The 5,966-nt window shown below is 45.9% G+C and overlaps 1 protein-coding gene across 1 annotated transcript in view; it reads left to right on the forward strand.

Moving 5' to 3' along the window:
- Positions 1–5,282: 5,282 nt before the first annotated feature.
- The window catches only part of Rad54l2 (RAD54-like 2 (S. cerevisiae)), a 94,029-nt gene continuing 93,345 nt past the window's right edge, over positions 5,283–5,966 (forward strand). The window contains exon 1 of the mRNA XM_005410317.2: positions 5,283–5,445. The gene's annotated coding sequence lies outside the window, so the exon portion shown is untranslated. The remainder of the gene's footprint in view (positions 5,446–5,966) is intronic.

Here is a 5,966-nt window from a genome sequence, read left to right on the forward strand (position 1 = left end):
TATATATATAATTTTTCCCATTCTGTGGGGTACTTTTTCATCGTTAATAGAATCCTTTGATACATACAGAAGTTTTTAATTTTTTATTTTGATGTCTGTGCTTTTGTTGTCATGTCAAAGAAATCATTGCAAATATAATGTCCTGTAGCTTTTAGCTCTATGTTTTCCTCTGAGTTTTATACTTTTAGCTCTTACATTTAGGTCTTTGATCTATTTTGAGTTATTTTTTGCAGATGGTGTAAAGGTCCAAATACATTATTTTGCATGTGGATTTCCTGTTTCTCCCACCCCAAAAGACTGTCCTTTCCTTAGTGAGTCAACTTAGCACCCTTGTCAACAATCATTTGAGGCTGGATACTGTGGGACTCACCTGGAACCCAAGAACTCCCGGAGGCTGAGGCAGGAGTGTCACAAGTTCATGTCCTGTTTCAAATCAGAAAATAGAAAATTAGTTGAAGGTTTTGGGTTCTTTTTTTCCCCAATAGTGAAAATAATTTGAAAGCCAGGTTGGTGGTGCATGCCTATAGTCCCAGCACTCAGGAGGCCTAGATCTTGACAGAAAGGCCAGGCTGGGCTACACAGTGAGATCTAGTCTCCAAACAAACAGGAAAAAGCAGTTGACCATAAATGTGAGGTAATTTATGATATTCCATCTGATTTGATTCAATTCAATTTATATGGTGGTCTTTGTGCCAGTACTACACTGTTTTGATTACTGTAGTTTTGTAGTAAGTTTTGAAATCACAAGGTATGAGAACTGCAAATTTGTTCTTCTCTTTGATGTCCTTTGAAATTCCACATGAATTTTCAGACGGATTTTTCTACTTATGCAAAAATATTGTTGGGGTTTCATAGGATTTACACAGAATCTGTAGACTATTTTGGGTAATACTGACATCTTAACAATACTAAATCTTTCAGTAGGTGAGTACAGGATGAGCCCCAGCCCTTCAAAAATTTCTTCATTTATTTGTTACTGGGGATTGACCCCAGGACCTTCACACTGAGCTACTCCCCAGCTCTTTTCCTTTTCAGACAAGGTTTCACTAAATGGCTAAATTTTCCAGCCTGGGGTCAAACTTTTGATTCTCCTGCTTCAGCCTCCCACAGTGCTGGAATTACAAGTTTTCATTCCATGCTCAGTTTTTTTATTATTTGAGACAGGGCTAAGTTGCCCAGGCTGTTCTTGAGTTTGTGATCTTCCTGACTCCACTTTCCATACAGCTGGTAGTACAGAATGTACTCCTCCATATCGTTCAGTGCTTTCTAACATTGTACTGCAATTCCTAGCTAGAGCAAATGGGCAAGATTTCACCTGGACCTTGCGTTCAATTTGTGTTACCAGTGGTGAGGGGTGGGTGGAAAGGATAGGTGGAGACAGACATTCTAGAATTACTTCTGCTCTTAAGAAGAAAGCCTTCAAGCCAGGCATGGTGGTGCATGGCTATGCTCCTAGCACTCTCATGAAGCCGTGAGGCAGGCACATGGCCATAGGTGCACACCATCACACCCAGCTTCCCTTCTTAGACCGAGTATTACAACACATATCTGTAATCCCAGCTACCCTGAAGGCTGAGGCAGCTGGAGCCCCTGTTTAAAGTAGCTGTCCATGGCCAGGCACGGCTGCACATGCCTATAATCCCAGGAGGAGGATCATAGCAAGCACGAGGCCAGCCTGGGCTACAAAGTGAGTTCAAGGCAAGCCTGAGCTGCGTAGCGAAACTCTGTCTCAAAGAGACAAAAAAATAAATAAATAAATAAAAGGCTGCCTAGGGGGCTGGGCATGGTGATATGTAGTTATTAGGAGGCTGAGGTAGGAGGATTATGATTATTCTGAAGGGCAGCACAGCAAGACCCTGACCCATACATACACACACATATATATACACAATTGAATGAATAATGTACACACATATATACATACATATATACATACACAATTTTTTTTTTTTTTTTGGTTTTTCTCCAGTACTGGGAACTGAACTCATGACCTTGCGCTTGCCAGGCAGGCGCTTTTGCCGCTGAGCTAAATCCCCAGCCCCTAAATACACAATTGAATGAATGAGGTAGCTGCCAAGTCACCACACCACTCTATCTCCAGACATTTAATGCTATCTGATATTTTCTTTATCTGTTTATTATCTTTCTGCCCTCCTGAGCTGGTGAGGTCCAGGGAAACAGGAACTTGTCCATCTTACCAGTATCCTCAATAGCCTGAACACGTACAGAAGAGCTCAATGAATATCGTAATAAATATGAATTTAGTTGGGCCCATCAGTGAGGCAGACATATGGGGCAATGGGAAAGGAGGGAGTGTGGGGGATCCCCTGAAGCTCTGAGCATGCCTAAGGGAACCCACCTGGATAATGATGCCCTGTGTGAGGGCATTCCCTCGAGCACGGTACAAATCACAGGCCATGGGAAAATGGAGATGGGGGCTCCCTGGCACAAGGAGCGGGTACAGAGAGTAACCAAAGAGGACTTGCTAAAGATGAGGAGGCTTTGAATAGCAGAACAGCATGAGAAATGGAACAGCTGTTAGAAATACAAGAACAAGTCCTTCCTGGACTTCAGAGTTTGACTGAGCAGGTAGGGATGTGCCATTCCTGGTAAATCCTAACAGTTCAGTCAGCAGCTACTTTGTGAGAAGATCCCACAAAGGAAGCTGGTGAAAAATGAGCGGAACTACCCCCTTCTCTCTCTCTCAATCAAGCCCAGGCCCTCACGCATGCTAGGAAAGCACTCTACCACAGAGCCACACGCCAATCCTGGAATTACATTTTTTTTCTGGAATTACATTCTGTAGAGCTTTTCAAGCTCCTCTTTCTATGCCATCTTACATTTGACTTGTTAAATGTACATGGCTGCTGGGAGTGGTGGCACATGCCTATAATCCTAGCACTCAGGAGGCTGAGGCAGGAGAATCGCTGTGAGTTAGGGACCAGCCTGTGCTACAAAGTGAGCTCAAGGCTAGGCTGAACTGCATAGGGAGACCCTGTCTCAAAAAGACAAAAAAAAAAAAAAAAAAAGTACATGGCCATTTATCAGTAACAGTATCTGTTGCTTGCCCGGGATACTTGGTCAGCAGCCTCTTCACATCCTCCCCAGCCCTAATCTGGATGCAGAGACACAGGGATTACTTCTTCACAATCTGGGACAGTCATGCAGGGGTGCTTCCTGCATCCGACACTGCCCCTCAGCTCTGGTCTCTCTGCCTAGGACTCTTCCCTGATCCTTTACATGGCGCTCTCTATCATTCTTAGCATTCAGGTTTCAGGTCATAGGTCACCTTCTGAGGATGGTCTTACCCAGTGTCTTCCTCCTCCAATGACCTTTCCCCAAGCTCTCTGTTTTATATGCTTTTCAGCACTTATTAGAATTTGAAATTATTTGTATTGCCTGTCTTCCCTATTTAGAAGGTAAGTTACTCAAGGGCAGATACTTGTTATCTTCTGTTAAGTGTTGTAGATCACTAAAATATAATTGGGTAATAATAGCATGTAAAAAATACAAGACAATTAAAAATAAAACTGGGGAACAATTAATGTCTGCTAAACAAAATCTATGTGGGAGAGATTTTTATTAGTCACATTTTGTAGATGAGACTTCTTGAAGCTGAGCTTTGAGCTTCTTCATTCACTTTTGTGCACTATAAGCATGAGTTCTGGACTTATGATATCATACATTCAAACCCTATCCCTCCTCCCCCTCAGACTCAGTTTTTCCTCCTTTGAAGTGGGATGTGGTTCATATCTCACAATGCTGACGTGAGGATTAAATGGATTAATACTGTAAAAATGCATACAGTCTTTTTCTTTCTGGGGATGATGGGGATGGAACCCATGGCCTCTCACATGCTGGGTAAGTTTTCTACCATTCCCAGCTCCCCTAGCATGTCTTATTATCAGCATCCTACAGTGTCCAGTACAATGTTGGTGCCCACTAAATAGTTGCTCAATAGGGAATTTTATGGTGTAGCAGTTATGCCAGGGTTTCATTAGATACTGGCATGACTTTTATTTTATTTTATTTTTTGGTTTTTGGTTTTTCTCCGGTACCGGGAACCGAACTCACAACCTTGCGCTTGCCAGGCAGAGCTAAATTTGCCGCTGAGCTAAATCCCCAGCCCCTGGCATGACTTTTAAAAAACAAGCTTCCTAGATGATTATAATCTGGGTAATAAGGGAAGTATATAGTCAGAAATTTTTTTTAAAAACCCTGGTTGGGCATTATGGTGCATGCCTGTAATGAGCTACTCAGGAGGCTGAGGCAGCAAGATTATGAGTTCAAGTCTAACCTGGATAGTTTGTTTGTTTGTTTGAAGAATGGTCTTGCTATGTAGTTCAGGCTGGCCTTGAACTCACTATGTAGCCCAGGTTGGCCTCAAACTCATAGCAATCCTCCTGCCTCAGCCTCCCAAGTCCTGGGATTACAGGCATGTGCCACCATGCCTGTCTGGTCTAATTCTAATTTCTGATTCATTAACACACACCAGGCTGGGGATCTAGCTCAGTGGCACAAGTGCCTGTCTGGTAAGCGCAAGGTCCTGAGTTCAATTCCTGCTACCAAACACACACACACACACACACACACACACACACACACACACACACCCCATTGGTGAGTCTTGCCTACCAGCTAGAGGGTATTAAAGATGGCTCCACTGATAGGCAGTTATACGTATTCACCCTTTTAGAGATTTCTTCCAATAAAACCTATTTCCTACAGGTAAATTCGGGGAACTATTAGGTGGTAAGTTAATTCTAGTAGTCAGGGAAGCCCCAGAAGAGCAAGGTAGCAGTGACGTTACAGAGGAGCAACTCCCGGTCTTCTGCCTAACTTTCTCCATGACAGCTGTGGCTGTCCTGGACAAATGGAACCCACTCTGGAAGACGAGTGCTGTAGGGTCAGATTTAAATTAAGCACTAGAATTGAATTTGAACCAATCAGTGAGCTTGGATCAGAAAGCATGCTAGACTAGTTTAGACCAATCAGTACGCTCCAGTCTAGACCAATCCCAGGCCCACTGTGGCTATATAAACTGCACTCAGCCTCTATGCGTTGGTGTCGGTGCGTTCTCTTTTGTATATTGTGTGCTGCAGTATAGGTGGTGTTCGAATAAATGTTAGCTCCAGTGTTTGTGATTTGTCTGGTTGTGTGGGCTCCAAAGTCCTGTGCATTTACCCAGGATTATTCCTGGGTAGTGTGGCCGGTGTTCGCTTAAAAAAGAAAAAAAAAAAAAAAAAAAAAGACCTATAAACACTAGGAGTGGTTAGTCCCGAAGAGCTGCAGAGACCAGCGGTGGCTGGCGGGCGAGCGCTGGGAGTCACTGGTGGCAAAAGCCCGGAGCTGCCAGCAGAGCTGCATTGTAGGGAGTCCTGATTTCTATCTGATTGGGGCAAAGGAACCCCAAAGTGACTGGCGACGCCTCTGCTTCTCTGTCAGGTAATTCCGAGGACAGCTTCAGCCGGAAACTGGACGGCAGCGGGCGAAGAAGCGGGAAAGGAAACTAGCAGCACTCTGCAGCAATTTCGGCGGCTTGGAGGGCCAGAACAGTCTCCGTTGGGAGCGCCTGAGGCTGTCCCCCGCGGAGGGACGGGGAGGAACTGGGGCACCGGGCGATCGGTGCCGTCCGGGTCGCTTGCTGGTGGTGGCGCGCCCTTTCCCTTGGATTTCCCCCAGGACTGTTCCCAGGCAGGCTCCCACCTGGGAGTTCCGCACGGCATTCGCTGTGCAGAGGGTCGTGTGCAGCAGATCAACGCCCGCGTCCAGGGACGATCGCCCCCGCGGCGCGCGGGCAGCGCGGCCTCCGCTCCGCTCGCAGCGGAACATTCCTGTCGCTGGCGCGTGTTCCCGTCCGGGTGGCCGAGCGCGCGGACCGGGGAGGGGACGCTTTCTGGTGCGGACCGCGAGCGGAGGCTGCCGGAGGAGACCGTCGCTCGGCCGGAGCCAGCCCGCGGCGTCCG

The sequence above is a fragment of the Chinchilla lanigera genome, unplaced genomic scaffold, assembly GCF_000276665.1.
Source record: "Chinchilla lanigera isolate Chin_1 unplaced genomic scaffold, ChiLan1.0 scaffold00131, whole genome shotgun sequence".
Lineage (NCBI taxonomy): Eukaryota > Metazoa > Chordata > Mammalia > Rodentia > Chinchillidae > Chinchilla > Chinchilla lanigera.